The 13,543-nt window shown below is 40.3% G+C and overlaps 1 protein-coding gene across 1 annotated transcript in view; it reads right to left on the reverse strand.

The window, feature by feature from the left end:
- LOC126263308 (glutamate receptor 2-like) overlaps window positions 1-13,543 on the reverse strand; it is a 138,610-nt gene that overhangs the window by 108,692 nt on the left and 16,375 nt on the right. The window lies entirely within an intron of this gene.

Below are 13,543 nucleotides of genomic sequence, written 5' to 3' on the forward strand. Positions count from 1 at the left end.
GCCTATAAACATTTAGTCACTTTGATGAATGAAATGACCCGAAATGACATTATCTCAGCAGCTAAAAATCTCGTAATAGTATCAGCTTCAACTTACTTTGTTTGAGGAAAATACTTCATGAAACAAATAGTTTCAACGCGGAACGCATTGCAATGAGATCCTAAATTCAAATTAAAAAAAAAAAAAACTCTACCCCGTGAAAGTACATTTGTATCCTAACGTGGACGCAAATAAACATATCTGAAATTGGTGATACAGTACCTGGAATAGGTGTGAGTTTAGGAATCTACAAAATCCAAATGCAAGTCGCCGAAGTGGCGTCAAATCGAAAGACTTGCACCCACCTAACACTCTACCCGACGGGAGACCCTAGTCACACGACATAAATGGTTTAAAATACTGAAATGAGATTTTGGCAAAGCAAACCACAGTGGAGAATATTTTGCCATATAGTTATTACGAAAAATTTCATTATGTAACTACAGACTTTTTCGATGAAACAATATAATTTTTGAGGGCCGCCTATAGCTAGTGAAACGAGAAATGCTATGGAGTTTAGAACAACGTAAGTGGAGATACTACACATTTATTTTGTAATGAAGATGTGCTTTTTCATAAGAGACTGACCTTACTTTTCCTCAGTTCCTCACTTAATAAACTTAATAAACCACTGTTTCAAAATTCTCTCTCAACTGTGTCTACAAAAAATATTAGTGAGCTGAGATTGTGTTAACTCCGCTGCGTTTTGGCAAAAGAAGCAAATTTTTTAACATGGCAACAAGAGAAACGTGTAGGTTTTACTCAAAATTCGCCACTGATGCTGCTTCTCTGAAAGCTACGAATGGTCAACAAGTCAGGCGAAAATAAATCGCTGCGTTTTCGAAACTAACCTCCTGCAGAGTTGACAGATCTTTTTGAATGATCACCACGCAAGCGTGGGTGTGGATGGGAGCCACATAATATTTTAAAAAAAATGCGAGTGTAGGCTTCAGTTTAGAACGCACTGCCCCTCCAGGGCTCGGCGTTTCCCTTACAGTGTCTTCCTGCAAGACCCACCAATACCACTCTCCCAATGTCTGCCCTGCCGTCTGCACATCTACCAACCACGGCATTCTGCACGGACTCTACTAGTGATATCTGCCCGCAACCTCCATTTGATTAAATTTATTTGAAGTGCCAGTACTTTTCGCATGGCACCACCGATGCTATTGCAAGACAGAGACATCTAGTGGTACACTGAGGCATTTCGATGAGTGTAGCGCATTGTAGTAACCACAGCATTCAAAGTAACAGTTGTCGTGGAGATTGTGGTACATGATTCTAGGAGACTGTGACATGGTTTCTTTCTTATAGTGATCTTACTGAAGAGATCAATGACAGTGAAAGTAAGTAAATTTGAGTTTGTACTACTGCTGTTATGAGTGGTTTCGAATGAACCACTGGAGCAGTATGTACACTCTTTGACATAAAACTTGACCGGCGGCCGGCCGCTTCAGAGGCTAAGTCCTCGCCGATCGCGACATGAGACAAAAAAACTGGCCAACTCGCTAATTCTCTAAGTCCGGTTATCTGCACAATCTGGCAACACTGTAGACTGCGGCACTTCCTGGAGGAAAACTTGTCCCATGATAGAGAAACTCTAGGCTGATTACGCCTGTGGTCTAGCGGTAGCGTGCGTTGTTTCTGTTCATAATGTCAGTGGATCGAGAGCAGCTGGCATAAAATATTTTTATAGCCTCTTCTGTCTGAATGCTGAAGACGTGAATGTAATGGTAGCGCAGATTCAATCTATTTCGCTTTGTGACACACCGATATCAAAATTTTATCCAGTAACGATTTTGCGGCAGATTTCCTGCAGACTGTCCTCCTCTCGACGCCGTATGCGGCAAAGCTCCGGGATCCATTTGCTGGCTACTGGCAGCGGCCGTGGCGACAGCAGCGGCGCTGCACTCCCCCGTTCTTTATCGAAAGCGCCTGCTACCGCTCATCGCTTTTGATGATTTAAAACGCTTTATTATTAAATGTTGCTCCACAGAAAATTTCTACAATTTCCATTCACGCTCAAAAGCAACGGAGACAGACGCCCTGATTAGTAGGCGGGTATTATATTACATTAATCGGCAAGAGCTGAGTATGGCCCGAAATTAATTTTATAGACTGGGACGAAATTAAACCACCTCACTACATTCGATGAATTTATAAATGCTTCATACCTCGTTTCTTTTCCTTTCAAACTCAATTATTTGTGCAACTTTTGGTCAATGTTTGGATGTTTTCGTCAAGCCAGAGTGAGCGTCTGTGGTGTAAAGTGTATTACAGTTCTTGTTTCATTCCTTATGGTAAGTCTATGCGATAAACTGTGTGAATACCTTGCAATGCATGCTCTGTAGCAGTGCAGGAACACTGCACATTTGGAGTTCCATGTATGGGTTCATGAAGTATTTATTGTTGATCGGAAGTGATAGTTAAGGTCATCAGATTTAAACCAGAAAAATTTGTCGTTTTGAAGGTTTCAGAGAACGGAAAGGAATTGCTAACGCCGGTGTTAGAAAACGTCTACAGTTAAATGCTATTGCAAAAATTTAGAAGAAGGGAACTACATTAATGAACATGTGCACTTCATAAACAACCTTCTAACATGTTAGACCTATATGACGAACAAAGCTCAAATTTATATCGTTGACAGTCAGTTTGAATCTTTTCAGGGTCTATTTTACAGTGAAGCACCTTGGAATTTGCAAAGCAGAAATCCATGATGTTAACTTAATTTACTAAGTCGAAATCGGGCGAAGATTGATGTTTAAAGGCATTCTTCAGATTTCGCATAAGAAATTTTTACTAGCAGTTTGCAACTCCATTAATTAAAATGGAAAATAAAAGGTTGTAGTCAGCGGCTTCTACCGTGATTCGAACTGCTATGTCTTATAGCACAAGCACTGCAACGCACAAGGGAACCTCTGAGCTAACGACACACTGGCGGCCAGAGGCGGAATATAGTCACTGCGATGTTGCCTGAGCCTCAAAACGCAACCTTAAACACCCGAACAGAGGAGGTGGAGATTACTGTTTTAACGTCCCGTCGACAACGATGTCATTAGAGACGGAGCACAAGCTCGGATTAGGGAAGGATGGGGAAGGAAATCGGCCGTGCCCTTCCTAAGGAACCATCCCGGCATTTGCCTGAAGCGATTTAGGGAAATCATTGAAAACCTAAATCAGGATGGCCGGGCGCGGGATTGCACCGTCGTCCTCCCGAATGCACACACAAACAGGTGTTACTTATGTGAAGAACGCCGTTCTTGGAGTCCAGAAATTAAATATACTTTCTAATTGTGTCATCTTGCAGTGGATTATATCGTACGAGTCTTCGATGTGGAAAACGAATGTCAAGTGAATTTAGCGAGGTAACGCCGACCTACACCCGGAAGTAAATGCACTATCAGAGTGTTGACAAATACTTGCTACGACGCTGCCATTTCTAGGCTCTCTGACGAGGCAGCTCTTCAGCGAAATGCTTGCCGTGATTCTCCGATACGGTTCTTCAGAGTGGAGACGCGCGCGCACGTTTGGTTTTTATGCGGCGTTCTCCCCTGATGGTTTCTGACGTCGCCTTGTGGGCTATGTATACATATGAGACATTCAATTATCATTAATCCAGAATGATACAAGTTTCAGCTTCCGGCGTGGAAGAAGGCTGTTGACGCCGACATTATATCATTTCAACGTAGGGAAAGCAAAACGGATCATGTTTCTCATTCAACATAAAGCATGTGAGATAATTTTCCGTAACGTTCATAATCATCTAAAAATACAAACGAAGTAAAAATACACCGGAAGCTTATTCGAATTGAATATAACGCTTTGCACCTCGATGTCGAATTTGTCCACTTGCAATCTTTTGCAGCATACACATAGAACGTCATGATTACCACGAGAATGAAGAAATATGTTGGTAAGGATGGAAGCAAGAAGAGACGCAGTCAACAAATATTCTATTCCTCATGGCATTCATTTCATTTGACACGTAAGAAGAGGTAAAGCGGGAATTTACTTTCGTTAACACGAAAGATATGCCGCACATATTGATAACGAGGAAGTCTGCGTCTTCATACGTTTCCTCCTTGAAATCTGTGTGCTCTATTATATACTAAGTAGCCCGATCATTGCTTCAGTAATGTTACCCTCTTGTTTGACCCCGTAACGATGAACAGATTCCAAATGCATGTCTCCCTTCCTGGGTTGTTTTTTGTGTTTTATTGCTTGGAATTCCTGAAGCAGACCACTGTGCCTTCCCCCCTCGTGGGTTAGGTCTCAAAACTAAACCGCTTTGTATCCAATGGCATAATTTATTCAGACAGCATCAGCATAAGACTATCAAACAAAGCCTTCCATTTACAGTTGCAGCACTCTAACCAGCACTGACCAAAGTGTAATCCACGGTCATGGTCCTAAATTACCAGCTGTCTGCTACTGTGGCAAAGTCCGTACTACACTTTCGATTCCGCAGCACCATTTTATCTGGTAACACTGTGTAGTTGCACAGTTGTGCTACCAGGTCTGTCCTCACACTGTCAACTTTATGTATCTCACTTCTCCTGTAGCGTAGATCACGAGGAGCCGAAGTAAATGAGTGTATTCTGCATGACGTAACATTCAGTATTCCCTTCTTTCATAGCCACTCTTCATGTGCATCGATACCAAATAGGAATGTGAAAACTCTTGCGAGTGAGAGAATGACAATAACAATCGTAACAAGAACAAGCAAATAATGAATGATGTTTATTCCAACGCAGAACGAGAATGGCTTTAAATATAAAAATCTGTATCTATATCTATATCCATATCTATTGATCTTTGAGTTGGCACAATGCAAATATATTCTTAGCATTTAGATACTGAATTTAGTTCTGGATGTTTGCAGAGAAAAGGAAAAGTCGATACTTCTCGCTAGTGTAATATAATGTGAACCAGCAACTACCCTTTCCTTAGAACACGACTCAAGCAGGTCCTCAAGTAGGTAGCAAGGCACTGCTGCATTCTGTTCCCTGACATTGCTCTGATGACGGTTAATGCAGATAGTTCCGATTATGAAATACAAAACGTATTGCAGGTTAGTTCCTAGGATAGTAACATTAAATTTGCGTTGTAGACGGCACATGAACGTGACGACTATCCATATTACTCATCAATATAAAAAGACAATATTTTGGGAATTTAGCAGGATTACTCAAAATGAATTCTGAAATTGGGTGACTGACTGCACAGGTGCTAAACGTCGTCAAGAGTATACGATGTCCTAATCGCATTAGGAATATGAAGATCGTCTTCGACAGCTCGCAACTTTCACATTGCTATCTCCACCCTACTCCAGACAGCCCTCGGTGGAGTTGCACTACGTTGCCGATGTTATGGAAGGCCTTCAAACCGACAACAGACCACATATTGAAAAATACAAGCGAATTCTCTTGCAGCGTAAGCTTATTGTAACTAATCTAAAAATTATTGGAGAGGAACATTGTCCTATTCAAAAAAAAGTAAAATGTTACACACTGTTGACGTCAAACGGACATTATCTATGTCCTGTCTTGTGTCCTACTCATCTATAATATCAAGTGTACTATGAAAATGATTATATATAATGGATGATAGGGTAATGCATTGATACCAGATGGTGGGGGCCGGCCGGTGTGGCCGTGCGGTTCTAGGCGCTTCAGTCTGGAACCACGTGACCGCTACGGTCGCAGGTTCGAATCCTGCCTCGGGCATGGATGTGAGTGATGTCCTTAGGTTAGTTAGGTTTAAGTAGTTCTAAGTTCTAGGGGACTGATGACCTTAGAAGTTAAGTCCCATAGTGCTCAGAGCCATTTGAACCATTTGAACTATTTAACACAAAATGACATTAAAAATTAAAGTTATTCACGAGCAGCTAGTTGAGAATATGTATGAACATTAAATGACACGACGAACTGAAATAATATGACAAAGAGTTCAGCGCTCACTGGGAATAGAGCCCCACACATATCGTTGTTGACTACACACAAAGAGACATCAGCTACCGAATTTTTCTCTACCAGCTGCTCAGAATAGCATCTTGAACCTACAGTCATCTCGCAAATAGTTCCGTGTCTCACTGGGAGTTAAAAACGTCAGATATCGTTAGTGTTGACAACGAATGAAAATACATTAAAAATCAAAATTGTTATCCACCAGCAGATAGGTGTTCTCATGATAGAGCTTGATAATACATAATTAAATCTTTAGTGCCGGGCCAGGATTCGATCCCATTCACGCGTAATATGTGAAGGTGTTGAGGAATCTGCAGTTTTGAACAAACAACAAATTGTAGCCGAGCTGTATTGCCACGAAGGGATCAAATTCCGCGTTAAGGGCGGTCTGAGTTGCATTCCCAGTTTAGAACCAATTTTATCGACATACAGAAGCTCAAATAAAAGATGGAATAAGTGTCCTGTGACCATACATAGCGTTTGTGTCGTCACTTGAAATAAATAACTAGTATAAGAAAGGTTACTGGTGATAGAGTTTCTACATGTCGCCACTCCAGACTTTATTGTGGTTCAACCTACCGTCTACTCGGTAAAGAAGGAATATCATCTTTAATGTGAATTTTCAGATCACGCAGCCATTATATCTCCTTCACTTGGTGTAGCCAGGAGAGAATGGAATCTGTCTCTCCCTATCTAAAATCATTGACGGAAGTGGGAATCGAACCCAGACCATAGGTATAACAACCTACCATCCGTCCAACAGACCACGAAATCCTCTTCTCTGCGAGTCATTTTTCTATCGTAAGGCAGTTGCGCCAAACTGGATGAGAATTCTGACACACAGGCTCCCTGTAGTAATTTGCAGCATGTTCAGTAAATTCATTTACTTGGTTGACCGAATCACCATGAACTAGCTGCCTCGGCTACCCAGTGCATACATTCGACTATTTTGTAATCACAGAAATAAAATCACGTGACTGCCACCTACACACAACTGCCAACAGTGTAGGATGCAGAAGTTTAAATAGGAAGTGTTCCTTTCCACTTGAGCTATTCTATTGCGCTATCTGTTACTAGAAAACGTCGTTCAGTCCAAAAGAAAAGCTGTAACTGTTTGTCTCTCAGAAGTCAAGACCTGGCCATATGCATAATCTCACAGTGCTGTGAAATCCAAAAGTTCTGGAGGAATAGTTGCCGAGCTCTGCGAGCTGCTGTAGCTACGTGTCAGCTTGTGGCATAGATAAGATGTCGCGAGTTCGAATACATTCAGTGCTACATTTTTTAAAACGCAATTCTGCTCTCTGCTGAAGGTATCAATCTAATGGAACTTTGAACATAATTCCCTTCACTTCTCAACCCAAAGTAGTCGCATGTGGAAAAAGGGCTAACTACTGTGACATTTTGTTCTATTCAGGTTTAATAGACAGCAGGCAGCAGATGCATCTCGAAGATGTGCAGGGAGAGCGCATCGTGCCATAATATGTCAGAAAAGTATTTTCTACATTAGCCGTCGTGTGGTAGTGATATTTTATTCTTCTTCAAACTTTGTTTGACAGCTTTAACTCAGAACAAGTTTTCTACATGCATGTAATCAATAAACTGCATGTGCATTGTCAGACTGTCATAGGTAACATCAGAGAATTCGCATATATCGTTGATGATTAATTTCTCTCTCATGTTTACTATTGTTTTAACAACACTAAAGGAAACCTTACGAAAATTGTGCACTGTATTATAAGAAATGAAATAAAACTAACCATGATAACCTTACGACGAAAGTATCTGTACACAAGCATGCCTCTATCGACACGAATTAGTAAAATACTACTCACTTAGATTTTGATTGGGTCTGTGTTTAATTGGTATGCTGTGTCATACTCAAGAGGTATGCAAATGTGGCATTTCATAAATATAGTTACGTATTCCTAGAAACCCAAAATTCTCTTGTCAGCAGCGGAAAGAGGCCTTACCTGTTGTGCAGCATTGTAAGTTTTTCAACATTGCACTATGAGCTGAAAGCATTTTCTTGCGATTTCCTTATTGATGTTTGATCTGACTGCTTGTAGCTCTTTCACAGAAGGGATAAAAACGTTACAGTCAGTGAGACTGGAACTGCGAACCGTAACAGACGCTTTTTCACAGGGCAGCACGTTACCACAGAGCTGGCGAGGAGGTATGGGTCTTAGCTTCCTATTACGAGGGCAATAGTAACTAGAACTCGTAAACCGCTATTTGAAGGTCGAGATTAGTTGCGGTTTCCACCTGCAACGACTTTCCTGGGCTGAAAACCGTAAATTTTCAATCTTTTGTTACCCTTCAAGCGATAATAACTCAGATTATTCAATGGAAATGACAGGTGAAATCAAGTGAACTTTGAGGCTTAATTCCGTGCACACCAGGAAGTAACTCGTCGATCACAGAGTTGCCAAACATACGTTGCCTTGTTGCCAAATCTCAGTTACAGTACCAGCAGGAAGAAGACGAACCGATGTGATCCTACAGCGGTCTGGGAAGTGACCATTGTCTCCAAGTCGCGGCTGCTACGGCCTGGAATACGTAATGCGTCTGATTCGCTTTCTGTAACTAGGTTTAGGGACTGGAGCGTAGTTACTAATAATACTCAGAACTGACTGCAACCGAGCATCATAAATCAGTAACTCTCATTGTTGTTTTTATATTTCTTTCGTAAGTGTACTCAAAACTAAGAAAGTCATTCACAGGCGTTTTCGTGCCTCGCCGATAGTCGAGCACAACATACAAATAAAAATAAAAAAGAATGTGTGTGTGTGTGTGTGTGTTTGTGAGAGAGAGAGTGTAAAAAATTGTTGTAAAGAAATTGAATCATGGTATTTAAAGAAATCTTTCATTAAAATGATACGTTCCACATCATTACGAAATGTCGTATTCATGATCTATGGAACAAGAGTTAATCTAATGTAATCTAATCTAATCTAATCACATCATATTGATGATTAGCCATGAAGAGTCATGAATTACCGAAATTTTGGCCAATACCAGTAACCAAATCTAAACTTGAAAATAAAAGACGACAATTTTTGTAATAAACCGTGACTCCTATCAAGACCCTTTCGTCCCTGTTATCTAACCACGAAAGATCTCTGATATACCTCCATTCTGAAGTAACAAAGTGTGCATGCATTTAAAGATGAAGTGCATGATGTGAAGTTCTGTGATGGAGATACGAACCCAACACGTAATCCGATTGTTAACTAAGAAAAATCAAATGTTACATATCGGTTTTTCTTACGAGCCGCTAGGTGTCTGAATCTAAAATAAGGATACAAACTTTTGTGCCTAAGCGACAATCGAACTGCACACCTACCGTGCATCCACGAATATAGCTTAAGTATCGGTTGCTTACTCATGAACAGTAAGATGTGTGCGTGTTTGACCAGAAATAACGACACCTGTTGCGATTGTTGGAAACACATGAACAGACATTGAAATTGCGCGTTAATTTTCACTAGCAGGTGGGTGTGCACTTGATAAAGCTAGAAATGAAATTATGAATATTTTTGTACTGGATCAGGTTTCAGACCCACATACTTACCTTTGGAGGAGACCTAGAGAAGATTGCAGTCTTGGGAAAAGGAACGAAATGACTGAACTATACTGTTCCGAGAGATTCAGATCCTCGAAAGAGGAGATACGAATTCGAATCACAGTCCAGCACCAAATTTTTAAACGTCTCTAGTTCAATCAAGTACAAGTAAAATAAGAGCCCTGTCCCTTTAAATGGCTATCGGTTCATCAAATAAAATAAAATTTTCTAATGTAAGTAAGCTTACTGGCGACTGTATTTCTGTTTACCATGACTTCCGCTGTGTCATTTCCCAACGTAAACCGGCTCTGCCCAGTTAGTAATGAAGGAATGTGATGTTTAATGCGGATTCTGGATTATAACGTCTTTCTCTTGAGGTTACCAGAGGTAAAATAAATCTGTTTGTGCCTCTTAAAAGTAAATGCCTGAACCCACGCATTGCACCTGTGATAGCTCGTTCCACCATACCATTGTGGCCACATTACCCAGCCCCAAGAGTGTGCTGTAACGGATGATGTGCTTAGCTTACAAAATTAGTCACGGTGGAAAAAATGCGAGTCTATTAAATGGTCAAGTAGAAGCAAGCTTCTGACGCAGAGATTATGCTATTCTCATGTCAGCAGGATGTAAAGACTCTTCTAGGCATCATAGGCTGGATGTGAAGCCATTTTGATTTTTCACAAATTCAGCAAATTTCTTAGTTCGAGAAAATCCACTGTGAAGTTGCCGGATAATTCGATTATTACTGTTATTATTAATATCATTTTATTCATACCGCTGCTGTAACACAAGTGCTTGAACATCATTTAATGCCTTTTGGTCACTATAGATGTAGTTTCCCAAGAACAGGTTCTTTCCCTGTCTACGGAATCCTTTTCATGTTAATATCAAACACCAGCAATTACTCGTAGATTACTTTAAAACTAAAGTAATTGACGAAGACGTTACTTGGTAACTAAAACGCACTGCCTTTCTTCATTTACTTTCGCCTAGAAATGGCTATCGAGTACTGACAAACCAAAAGGCAAGAGATCTTACTGCCTTCCGATATACGTTGCTGTTAGTTCTTCCACATGATTTGGTCGACATGACCTGTTTCAAGTTGTGTATGACAGACAGTGTTTTAGAAAATCTATTGTTTCCCTTTGAAATAAACAGAAGTATTTTCATTCTAAGCTGTCCAAGTACAAAATTTTCGCAATATTAGTTCAAATTTAATATTCGCTTCTATAATGTAGGAAAGTATTTCACAGTCGCAAAACTCGCATCCAAAACGTTGACCTTACACTTAGTCGCTGACCATAAATTCTAGCTCAGACTGACACCAGTTTAAATAACCAAATGTAGCGAAGACTGTTTGCCAGTGCTCTTTCTCACCGAAAAATACGCAATTCACTCATTTGGCTCCATAAGTACACTGTAACAGTAATTTCTGTGTGAAATTTGTCAGTAAGCTTTTGCCTTCCAACCGGCAAAATACGGCAGAGTACGGCCGGTAAACAATTCACAAACCACGATTTAGTGCCAATAAGACGATTTCTTTAAACATTGTCGAAGCTGAGGGAATTTAGTTTCTGCTTAAATCGTCTTAAGCAGCAACGTTCACAGATATCTCAAATAGGAAAAAGCTGAATATCCAGGTACGAAGGTTGTAAAACAAACTTCCCACAGTTTGTGTCAGGTTGATCTTTTCGTCTGATAACACTGCTTAAGTATTTTGTCTAAGAGGTATCACAAGTAGTATCCCTGTAGCTGTGGGAATCATTGGTTGAAAACGGGTTTGACACCAATGGGTACAGTGCTGCGAAATTGTCACAATTATTATCAACCTAAGTCTGAGTTCATCCACAAACTGAGGCGTATTTATAATATTGGAGCTAGACTGTGTATCCTTGTCTTTCTTGAGTGGTCATTGGAAGGCGTTTACACACACGTATACAATACTATGAATACTTCGAACGCTATGGTTAACGTTGCGATAAAAATTTTGTCGATATGTGCTTACGGTCGCCAGACGTCATATTAGCTGGTCTCGCGTTTTACCTGAAGACTACGGTCGTGTTCCAGCAGCGGTATGAATAAAATGATATTAATAATAACAGTAATAATCGAATTATCCGGCAACTTCACAGTGGATTTTCTCGAACTAAGAAATTTGCTGAATTTGTGAAAAATCAAAATGGCTTCACATCCAGCCTATGATGCCTAGAAGAGTCTTTACATCCTGCTGACATGAGAATAGCATAATCTCTGCGTCAGAAGCTTGCTTCTACTTGACCATTTAATAGACTCGCATTTTTTCCACCGTGACTAATTTTGTAAGCTAAGCACATCATCCGTTACAGCACACTCTTGGGGCTGGGTAATGTGGCCACAATGGTATGGTGGAACGAGCTATCACAGGTGCAATGCGTGGGTTCAGGCATTTACTTTTAAGAGGCACAAACAGATTTATTTTACCTCTGGTAACCTCAAGAGAAAGACGTTATAATCCAGAATCCGCATTAAACATCACGTTCCTTCATTACTAACTGGGCAGAGCCGGTTTACGTTGGGAAATGACACAGCGGAAGTCATGGTAAACAGAAATACAGTCGCCAGTAAGCTTACTTACATTAGAAAATTTTATTTTATTTGATGAACCGATAGCCATTTAAAGGGACAGGGCTCTTATTTTACTTGTACTTGATTGAACTAGAGACGTTTAAAAATTTGGTGCTGGACTGTGATTCGAATTCGTATCTCCTCTTTCGAGGATCTGAATCTCTCGGAACAGTATAGTTCAGTCATTTCGTTCCTTTTCCCAAGACTGCAATCTTCTCTAGGTCTCCTCCAAAGGTAAGTATGTGGGTCTGAAACCTGATCCAGTACAAAAATATTCATAATTTCATTTCTAGCTTTATCAAGTGCACACCCACCTGCTAGTGAAAATTAACGCGCAATTTCAATGTCTGTTCATGTGTTTCCAACAATCGCAACAGGTGTCGTTATTTCTGGTCAAACACGCACACATCTTACTGTTCATGAGTAAGCAACCGATACTTAAGCTATATTCGTGGATGCACGGTAGGTGTGCAGTTCGATTGTCGCTTAGGCACAAAAGTTTGTATCCTTATTTTAGATTCAGACACCTAGCGGCTCGTAAGAAAAACCGATATGTAACATTTGATTTTTCTTAGTTAACAATCGGATTACGTGTTGGGTTCGTATCTCCGTCACAGAACTTCACATCATGCACTTCATCTTTAAATGCATGCACACTTTGTTACTTCAGAATGGAGGTATATCAGAGATCTTTCGTGGTTAGATAACAGGGACGAAAGGGTCTTGATAGGAGTCACGGTTTATTACAAAAATTGTCGTCTTTTATTTTCAAGTTTAGATTTGGTTACTGGTATTGGCCAAAATTTCGGTAATTCATGACTCTTCATGGCTAATCATCAATATGATGTGATTAGATTAGATTAGATTACATTAGATTAACTCTTGTTCCATAGATCATGAATACGACATTTCGTAATGATGTGGAACGTATCATTTTAATGAAAGATTTCTTTAAATACCATGATTCAATTTCTTTACAACAATTTTTTACACTCTCTCTCTCACAAACACACACACACACACACACATTCTTTTTTATTTTTATTTGTATGTTGTGCTCGACTATCGGCGAGGCACGAAAACGCCTGTGAATGACTTTCTTAGTTTTGAGTACACTTACGAAAGAAATATAAAAACAACAATGAGAGTTACTGATTTATGATGCTCGGTTGCAGTCAGTTCTGAGTATTATTAGTAACTACGCTCCAGTCCCTAAACCTAGTTACAGAAAGCGAATCAGACGCATTACGTATTCCAGGCCGTAGCAGCCGCGACTTGGAGACAATGGTCACTTCCCAGACCGCTGTAGGATCACATCGGTTCGTCTTCTTCCTGCTGGTACTGTAACTGAGATTTGGCAACAAGGCAACGT

Source organism: Schistocerca nitens, chromosome 6 (assembly GCF_023898315.1).
Source record: "Schistocerca nitens isolate TAMUIC-IGC-003100 chromosome 6, iqSchNite1.1, whole genome shotgun sequence".
Classification (NCBI taxonomy): domain Eukaryota; kingdom Metazoa; phylum Arthropoda; class Insecta; order Orthoptera; family Acrididae; genus Schistocerca; species Schistocerca nitens.